A 10,910-nucleotide genomic window follows, 5' to 3' on the forward strand; every position below is an offset into this window, starting at 1 on the left:
AAAAAACAGAAAGCAAATTTTGTACAACTAATCTTTGCACTGTCCATGTGTGGAGTGTAGAGAGAGAATCTTTACCTCCCGTCCTCTGCGAAGACGTGGCTACGGTCACTCTGGTTACTGTTGTAACGCTACGACAGGGCCTTTGATGGGGAAATAGAGATACAGATGCATGGCACCCACTTGTCCTTATCATCAAGTTTGCCTTGTGAGCGCTGCTATGCTCATCCACCACTTTCCTTTCCAGAACCATTTTTCATCTTGCAAACCAACACTCGGAGACAGTAGAGGACAGTCCATGGCCTGGCTATCACCCTGTGCACTGCACACGTTTGCTGTTTTAGGGATCTTGTGTGAATGAGACAGGTTTTTAGTTTTTTGAGACAGATCTCTGGGTCCTTTCCCTAATCCTTTATTTCTTGGCATGACGGGTGAGCTTCGGAGATTACCTGCTAAGGAGACACAGCCTGTCGTGGCTTTACAATCAAAAATTAAAATTCTCAGAAGATGTCCTCTGGTTCCCACACATGCCTGTGGCACACATGCACCCACACATATGCAAACTAGTACATGTTAAGAAAAAAATTTAAAGGGCTCGACTCTGTATGTTAACTGAAAAATAATAATACATGAACAACAACAAAGAAAAAGTCATGAACCTTGTAAATCCCTGGCAAGAGAGACTTCCTTCTGTACAGAACACCCAGTACAGAAGCAGCCTTGTGAACTGACCCTCTGTCCAGTTGTGCTCTGAACACGTAAACTCCACTCACCCTTTAATAGCACAGAAAGTCACATTGGGAGAGCTGGACGTGGGAGCTCACCTAATTTAAGAAAACTCAAAGTGAACCCACTCTTTCCTTAAGAATTCTGCAGTCCCATCTGGTGCTTGCTATATTTACTCAGAGCTGAACCAAAAACTAAAGGCTATTTAGAGCATGTTGTTAGAGCCTCTGAAAGGTCCTTCCATCAACCAGAGACTATCACAGACACACAGAAATGAACTCAAAGAGGATGTTTAAAAACAACACCCCTGGCCGGGCTGAAAGTCAGCGATAGCCTGTGCACCATACCTTCAGCATGACCCTGGGAGGCTGCAGCACCCAGAAGAGGCTTGTTCTACCTCACAGGGGTGCTTGGAAATGAGGTTCAGACCCCACTGTGAACACCAGACCTGAGGGTGGTTCCCTGGTGTCACTATCACAATGAACAAGCATGACGGGAAAGGACTCGGGTTGCCAAGCCTCTCCTTCAGACTCAGCCGGCTGCTTTGTTCATACCGAGCGACCTTGGTCAAACTTCCTAATATCTCTGGGCTTCAGTTTCCTTATCTGCAAAGAATTTAACAAGAGAATTTATACCTAGGAGGACTGTTGCCGGGAATATATGAGGTAACATATAAGAAGCACTGAGCCAACTGGAGGTTAGTCATGCTTTTAACTTGGTATAGACAAGTAACACAAGGTGTCCTTCACGGGGTAAGCCTTTGCCCCAATGGATACGGCATTCTTTAAGATGAAGTGCAGACAGGCTCACTCAGAGAGAACGTCATGTGAAGACACAGACACTCGAGGACACACAAACTGCATGACAGCCAAAGTGCAGAGCACAGCTGTTTTTTTTTTTTCAATAATTCAATTCAATCTCTTTTTTGAAACAGTCTTGCTTTGTAGCACAGGCTAGCCTTCCAGTCTCAGTCCCTCTTCTTCCTAGTGCTGGGATCATAGGCATGTACCGACATTGTCAAGATTAGAACTTTAGCTGGGCGTGGTGGTTTACGCCATTAACCCCAGCACTTGGGAAGCAGAGGTAGGTGGTTCTCTTCGAGTTCCAGGCCAGGCCAGCCGGGGCTACATAGTGAGATTCTACCTTTAATAATAATCATAATCATAAACATAATCATTACAGTAGAGCTTGCGTAGGTCAGCAAGATGGCTCATCAGTTAAAGGTACTTGCCACCAAACCTAATGACCAGAGTTTGATTCTCAGGAGAGAACTAACTCTCTCAAGTTGTCCTCTGGCTTCCACTGATGCTGTGTGTGTGTGTGTGTGTGTGTGTCTGGCTTCCACTGATGCTGTGTGTGTGTGTGTGTAATAAGTAAATAAATAAAATATAATTTGGAAAAAAAAGAGCTTTGTAAATACAAGTAAGGGGCACCAAAAATTGCCAGCATCCACCGGAAGCAGGACAGACAGCACGGCCTTGAGATCTAGACTCACTTACCGATGACTTAAGGTAGCTCCAGCTGGGGAAAGTCCATTTGCTTTGGTTTTTTTTTTTGTTTTGTTTTTGTTTTGTTTTTTTGGTTTTTTGGGGTTTTTTTTGTTTTTTTTGTGGGTTTTTTTTGTTGTTTGTTGTTGTTGTTGTTGTTTTGGTTTTTTGAGACAGGGTTTCTCTCTGTAGTCCTGGCTGTCCTGGAACTCACTCTGTAGACCAGGCTGGCCTCGAACTCAGAAATCTGCCTGTCTCTGCCTCCCAAGTGCTGGGATTAAAGGCGTGTGCCACCACTGCCTGGCTTTTTTTCTTTTTTCTTTTTTTTTGTTTTTTTTGTTTTGTTTTGTTTTGGTTTTGGTTTTTTGTTTTGGTTTGGTTTGGTTTGGGTGTTTTGTTTTGTTTTGTTTTGTTTTTAACGCTGATGCTTAATCTCAACTGTCAGTGTAATGCGATACAGAGTCACATGGGAAGCAAGCCTCAGGGCAAGCATCTCCACTAGGTTAAAATGATGAGAAGCCCCGCCCACTGCAGACTTTCCATGCCACGCTCCTGTGATCGTGCCCACTCTACCAAGATAGACTGTACCCTGAACCTCAAGCCAAAGCAAACCCTTCCTCTCTGAAATTGCTTCTATCAGGAGGTTTGATCACAGCAACAGGAAAGGAAATTAGTACAGTGCTCTGGCCTCTCTGGCTTCCTGCTCAGAGGCGTGATCTGCTAATCACACTATGCGTGTGATCACTTACACATGTCGCCTTTGTGATGCTGAACTGTTGGGACCACTTGTATGTTCAGTTTCCAACACTACTCAATAAATAGATCTCTTCATTCTTAAAAAAAAAAAAAAAAAAAGCTAGCCCGCCTCAGCTATTTCTTTATAGTAAGAATATATATACCATACAGTAAGAATATAGCATACTATTTCACAGACTGAAATAGTATGTTGAGTTTTCAAATTCTCTAAGGCGGAACATAGAGACCATGTAAATGTATGAATAAAATGAATATGAACAGAGGTAAAGTAAGCTACAGTGAATGATGGGGCAGGTATGGGTCCATGCACACCCGGACTGGGACAGTGCACAGGTGTGGGTCCATGCACACCCGGACTGGGACAGTGCACAGGTGTGGGTCCATGCACACCCGGACTGGGACAGTGCACAGGTGTGGGTCCATGCACACCCGGACGGGGACAGTGCACAGGTGTGGGTCCATGCACACCCGGACGGGGACAGTGCACAGGTGTGGGTCCATGCACACCCTGACAGGGACAGTGCACAGGTGTGGGTCCAAGCACACTTGGACAGGGACAGTGCACAGGTGTGGGTCCATGCACACCTGATGGACACAGTGTACATACTTGGGCAGAGCATATGCACACCTGGATGGGGACAGTGGTGCTCGCGCATGAGTTCTCAGGACCTAAACTAGGGCTCTGATCATCTGGTTAAGACAAGACTACACAAGTTGTCTTATGAGAATGCTCATTGTGCCGAAGGTTCGAATTTTCCAAGTGCGTGCATGCGCACATGTGTGTGTGTGTGTGTGTGTGTGTGTGTGTGTGTGTGTGTGTGTAAAATCTTCCACTTTTAAGACTCTAATTTTTAAGCTGGGCAGTGGTGGCACACGCCTTTAATCCCAACACTTGGGAGGCAGAGGCAGGCGGATTTCTGAGTTCGAGGCCAGCCTGGTCTACAGAGTGAGTTCCAGGACAACCAGGGCTACACAGAGAAACCCTGTCTGGAAAAACCAAAAAAAAAAAAAAAAAAGACTCTAATGTTTATTTTCTGTGTATTGATGTTTTGCCAGCATGTAAGAACATCACACGCTTGCCTTTAGAGTACTGGGTCTCAACTTTCCTAACACTACGATCCTTCAATACCTCATGTTGTGGTGACTCTCAAACATAGTTATTTTTGTTGCTACTTTCTTTCTTTTTTCTTTTCTTTTCTTTTTTTTTTTTTTGAGACAGCGTTTCTCTGTGTAGCCCCTGGCTGTCCTGGAACTCAACTTTGTAGACTAGGCTGGCCTCAAACTCAGAAATCCTCCTGCCTCTGCCTCCCAAGTGCTGGAATTAAAGGCGTGCGCCACAACCGCCCAGCTTGTTGCTACTTTCTAAATGTAATTTTGCTAATGTTGTGAATCGTAAATAATTTGGAGATAGAGATTTGCCAAATGGATCGTGACCCCCAGGTTGAGAAGCACTGCCTTAGGGGCTGGAAGAGGCATCAGACGCCCTGGAACTGGAGTTAAGGATAGTTGTGAACCATTTTGTGGGTGCTAGAAACCAAACCCAGGACCTTGCAAGAATAATACATACTCTTAACAACTAAGTCACCTCTCTAGCCCCAAACCTCCTAATCTTTAGAATGTTAGCTCCCCAGAACCTCTAGTGTCTGTGTACACTGCTGGACAGAATGCACAGTGGCCGATGAGTGACCATCAGTGGTACCCTCACAGAATGCGCATCCTCACAGGTCTGTAGCAGACCGTAAGGCACTAGGCGCCCAGTCTCCCTGTCCCAGGACTGCACCCAGATCCTGCCTTCCCTCTCATCTGTCTTGAACATCCGAACAATCAAATCAGCAGTAAGGGAAGAGAAACACACTGCCAGAAGTTCGATGCACCAAGCATGTCAACCTGTCCCTCACAGTGGGAAGAACCCAGAAGCGAGTGGGTGACAGAACACTGCAGTCCTGCACAGGTGTGTGCTGAGCACACTCTGAGCAAGTTTCCACGACGTGAAGGGAGAATGTGCACATGGACCTCACTGGGCATGCTGACCAGAGCATCTCAAGGTCATTCTGATTCTAACAAATATAACCCGGTTCCCCCATGTACACTGGACCTGGGGCTTGCTTCCACAGCATACTGAGTCGCAGGCCTGCCTCTTCACTGGCTCCCCTTTGCACACTGGCTGCCCTGGGGGACCTAGAGACAAAGCTCCTAAGTCTGTGGTCTTTGGGGGATCCAAAGTTAAAGGACATGGAGCTTTTATGCAGAGAGCTGTCCTGAGATGCATGACACCTGTAGCCTCTGGGAAATTGCCAGAGATCTGTTTTCCATCCTGCCTAGGAGAAATACCTTCTGCAAGGCTCAACTGGTTGATTTAAAAACACTTTAAACGATATTGGTCTAGTAGTATGTGTGGGCACGTACACGATGCAGCGTGCCTGTGGAGGACACACTACAGTCGACAACGGGAGCAAGTCAGGTCTCTCCTTCAGATCTTTGGGTTCTGGGAAGGAACTGAATGCAGTAAGCCCAAGATGCTTTTGCCACTGAGCCATCTTGCTAGCCCCCAATCTGTGGTTTGATTAGCTTCTGCCCCGAGAAAACCCATGTCCCACAAAGGGAAACAGGAGAGCTTTCTTTTTTTTTCTTTTTTAAAGATGTTATCTTTACACATGAGTGGGTTTTTTTTTTGTTTTTTTTTTTTTTTTGGTTTTTCCAGACAGGGTTTCTCTGTGTAGTCCTGGCTCTCCTGGAACTCACTCTGTAGTCCAGGCTGGCCTTGAACTCAGAAATCCGCCTGCCTCTGCCTCCCAAGTGCTGGGATTAAAGGTGTGCGCCACCACCGCCTGGCGTGTTTTGTTTTGTTTTTTTAACTTTTATTTATTATATGTAAATACACTGTAGCTTCTTCAGACACCCCACAAGAGGGCATCAGATCTCATTACAGATGGTTGTGAGCCACCGTGTGGTTGCTGGGATTTGAACTCATGACCTCTGGAAGAGCAGTCAGTGCTCTTAACCACTGAGCCATCTCTCCAGCCCCCGAGCTTTCTTTTAAGAAATGAATGGATCCTAGAGGCTGGAGAAGTGCTCGGTGGTTAACGGCGCTCCCTATGCAAGCGTGAGGGCCAGAGTTTGGTCTCAGGCGCCCACATAAGCGGAAGCCAGGTATGGCTCTATGTGCTGTGACCCAGCATTAGAAGGCAGAGATGGGCAGATACTTAGAGCTGGTAAGATTCCAGTTCAGTAAGAGACTTCTTCTCAATAGGACGGTGATGGCACACACCTTTAATCCCGGCACTGGGGAGGCAGAGGCAGGTGGATCTCTGTCAACTCAAGGCCAGCCTGGTCTACAGAAAGTGTTCCAGGATAGCCAGGGCTACACACACACACACACACACACACACACACACACAAACCACTGTCTCAACGCCACCCTGCAAAAGAGAGAGACAAAGACAGAAGGAGCCTTCCTCTCAAGGCAACAGAGTAAAAAGTGATAAAGGCACCTATCTTTAGCCTCTGGCCTCCCCATGGACCTGTACACTCATAGGAAAACAACACACACACACACACTATGCAGGGGTGTGGTAGGGGGTAGGGAGACAGATCCCAGAAGCTAGCCATACATATTGGTACTTAATATCAGTTGGAGATGACCCACAGATCCCAGGTACCCCTAAGTACAAAAATCTATCCAGACATATTCCTAGGGGGGTGTAGCCTGATACTCCAATAACAGGGACCTACTTCCCACATATCATTAGGGATCAGGGGTCACCCACAGACCAGTAATGCCTTCATCTTGGTGGGCATGTCACTACACTCCTCAATTTTTAGGAACAAGAAGAGGAAAGGCGTGTGCTGTTCTCTTAGACGCTTGCAGGTGGCTGCCAGACCCAGAATAAAGTAGTAATCCCAGGGTCTTGGGCAGGAGGAACGAGCATTGTGCAACACCTCCACAAGCACGGGTAGTGCTTACACCAAGCATTCCTGTAGCCACTACCAGCATGGGGGTGGGGACTCAGTCCAGGGATCATGTACCTGAAGCAGTACCCGGCCCAGTGTGCAGCAACAATCAAGCCAGGAACCTTCCTTGTTCCTGAGACAGCCAATATGAGAACAGAGATGAGGTTCTCACTCCTCAAGTCCCAGCATCCGTGTGGGAGAGAAGATGCAGGCTGACTCAGGCCGTTCTGTGCTTCTTCCTCTTTCCAGGAATGGCAGACAAGGCTCCGCTGCAGTCAGAGTCCTGCTTTGGAGGAGGAGGGGACTACTTCACCTGGATGCTCATCCTTCCCCAGACACTCCTGCTTCCTACTCTAGGCCTCCACAAAACCAGATTATCTTGTTCTTCTCAAAAGCAAGGTCTCTGACTTCAAACTGTGAGGACTGATAAGCGGCAGGGACAGGTGGACAGAACCCTCAGTGAAGTGATGTGCACCCCAGCAGCTGTGGGATAGGGGAGGGTGGAGAAGGCAGGTCATAAAGGCAGGAGGAATCCTGCTAGGGCAGCGGTTCTCGACTGGTGGGTTGTGACTCCTTTGGGGTCTCAGGTCACACATTTACATTACAATTCATAACAGTAGCAAAATTACACTTTAGGAAGCAGCAACGAAACAGTTTTACTGTCGGGGCCACCACAATCTGAGGAACTGTATTAAAGGAAAAAGTCGCAGCATTAAGAAGGTTGAGAACCACTGGGCTAGAGGGTCAGAAATTCAGGGGCAAGCTTCAAGTGGGGTGTTCGCCAATCAAGCACATGCACGCATGTACAAACCAAAACATAAAATGAAAAGCAAATTTGCACACTAAGGAAACAGATGTGTTCGTCTACCTTTGAATAAAGAACTAAATCTCAGCTAAACATCTGATGTGGTAGGACATAAAGTATCATTTATTTGGATGATCAATATTTTGATTTGATAACCATAATTGCTAAGAATGCTACTCTATGTACATTTGTAGTACGAAATGGCAGAAATACATTTACGGCAACTGCAAATTACTGGAAGTTTTGTCCTAATCCTAAGCCAATATTCACTAGGCAGTTTGTTTTTTAGATTTTGGGGTGGGGGGGTGGTGTTTCAAGACAGGGCTTTTCTGTACAGCCCTGGCTGTCCTAGAACAAGATCTGTAGACCAGGCAGACCTCAAAACTCAGAGATCTGCCTGCCTCTGCCTCCTGAGTGCTAGAATGAAAGGTGTGCACCCCCCCCCACTATGCAGTACTTTATGAAACACAAGCAACTCAATTAGGTTTGGGAGTTGTTTTGTTCTGTTTTGTTTGAGATAAGGTTTCTCTGTATAGCCCTGGAACTCACTCTGTAGACCAGGCTGGCCTTAAACTCACAGAGTTCTGCCTGCCTTCCACTACCACACACAACCAGTGGTGAAATTACCACACTCAGCCTCAATTTTTTTTTTTTTTTTTTTTTTTTTGGTTTTTCGAGACAGGGTTTCTCTGTATAGCCCTGGCTGTCCTGGAACTCACTCTGTAGACCAGGCTGGTCTCAAACTCAGAAATCTGCCTGCCTCTGCCTCCCAAGTGCTGGGATTAAAGGCGTGCGCCACGAACGCCCGGTATCCTCAATTTTTTTAAAGACAGACTCACATGTAGTCAAACAGAAATTTTTAATTTTAGTATTACATTTATCTATTTATTTATTTATGTTATTGGGGTTGACACATACATACTGCTGTGTGGAAATCAGCTCTCTCTTTCTACCATGTGAACCCTCGGATCAGACTTAGGCTATCTGTGCCAGAAGCACCTTTACCTACTAAGCCATCTCACCAACTCCCACACAGCATTTTAAAAATAAATAAATAAAGTATTCTAGACAGGTGTGGTTGTATACACATATAATCCCAGTACTCAGAAATCAAAGAGGTAGCTGAATCTCTATGAGTTCTAGACTAGCCTAGTAGTCAGTTCCGGGCTGAGCAGGGCTTTATACTGAGACATTTTCTCAAAATAAATAAAGCAAATAAAATAATTCTAGCACAATATATACTCATTTGATACATGAAGAATGACATTCCTTTGCCAGAATTAAACCATTGTTTCTATAGGAGCAATAACCCTTTTATTTACATCGAAAATACTGCCCTTCATAACTCCCGATGTCCTCTGAGCGGAGGTGACTCAGGCTGCTTTTGTTGACATTGCATGGTGTGTCAGCATATGCAGGGCACTCTGCACACGCCTCGTGCTCAGAGCCGAGGCTGTGGTGAAGCCAAGCAATGGTAAAATGGGCAATGCTGTACTTCAAAGTCACTATACGTTTTTGAATTAATTTTTGGTCATTTAGGGATCAATGCCTTTTACTGTTGCCATATCTCCGTCCTGTTATGCAATTCCATATGGCATTGCAACCCACGGTTTAAGAAGCTGTGATTTAGGGTGCCAGCCTTTAAGGCAGCCAAGGCTCCTGTTACTCACCAGATAATGCTCAGTCCCCTTTGGCATCTTTGATGCCTTGTCTTCTCTGTGCACACTGAGGTATAGGCTAGTGTGCTAGAAGAAAATTTATTCTCCTGTTCTCTGGCTCCTCCTCGAGCAAGAGTCAGTGTCTGAAGTAAACATGTGTAGCCTTAAAATCTGACAAGACAGATGTCATAAAGGGGATGGAGCAGTTAACCAACCAGGTGGCTCCTCAAAGTGGCTCTACCTTAGTCTCCTCAATGGCCTGCTACTCAGAAACACACAGTTCTAGTCCAGGAAGAGTTGATTTTAAAACTCAGGGGATTAACTCAAACTAAACAGACTCAGGGACACCAATGTCTAAACAACCAGCCAGTCAGTTTCCTCATTTATCTCTTCAGCACCTATTCGTATCAGCTATCCAGTGTCAAAATGCACAACCCATGGACAAGGATTTCATAAGCACCAAGTGTCCACCACTTAACAAACTGTAAGTACCTGACTGAAGGAAATCACATGCAAATGAGGTGGGGACAGAAATAGCAGGGGAGATGATGCAATAAGTTTGGCGTCAAACAAGCCGGCGTTCAAAAGCTGCCTACCAAATATTAAAGGGCTGTTGTCACCTGTAAAGTATAGGCATAACAACACCCTTACCAGGCTATTAGTCGGTTACGTGTAAACTGCCTGGTTACACTTCTGTATTTACTAGGGAGGGCTATGCCACACACTGACCCAGAGAAGCTCTGGGTACACATGCTAGTTCTCTAAGTGACGGAGAAAATGACCTTCGTTCCCCTACTCCTCGGGCTTCAATTTTCTTGATTGTAAAATGGGGATAAAAAGTCCTCAGTTGCCGGGCGGTGGTGGCACATGCCTTTAATCCCAGCAGTTGGGAGGCAGACACAGGCCTGGTCTACAGAGTGAGTTCCAGAACAGCCAGGACTACACAGAGAAACCCTGTCTCGAAAAAACCAAAAAAAAAAAAAAAAAAAAAATCCTCAGTATTCGAGGTCTTATCAAAGTTGTAGGATATAAGAATCTGATAATAGCACGATTAAGAGTACTTGCTAATGTAAATAAATGAAATTAATTAAAAAATTTTAAAAGCACTTAACTGGGTGTGAACTAGCTGTCTGTAATTCCCCTACTAGGCAAGTTGAGGCATGAAGATAGCTATGAGTTTGGGGCCGGGTTGGGCTAGTGAGAGAGAATTCTTAGAAATTGTCCATAATAACATAACGGTGTAGCATACACTAAAAAATAAAGTCAAAACTAGTGCAAGCTTTTCTATTTTCACCTGATTTGTGGCCGTCCTGGAACTCGTTATATAGATTAGGCTAGCCTTTAACAGAGACTTGCCTGCTTCTGGCCCCCAAATGTTGGGTTAAAGGTGTCGGCACATCTGACTACTACAGGCTTCTAAAATGAAATGAAACATCAGGCCATCAAACACACAGAAAAGACCACTTTGTATATCGTTACCAAAAATACTTTTCTGAGACAAGCCTCTTACCTCAGACTAGTTTCACATCC

The sequence above is a fragment of the Grammomys surdaster genome, unplaced genomic scaffold, assembly GCF_004785775.1.
Source record: "Grammomys surdaster isolate TR1022 unplaced genomic scaffold, NIH_TR_1.0 144, whole genome shotgun sequence".
NCBI lineage: Eukaryota > Metazoa > Chordata > Mammalia > Rodentia > Muridae > Grammomys > Grammomys surdaster.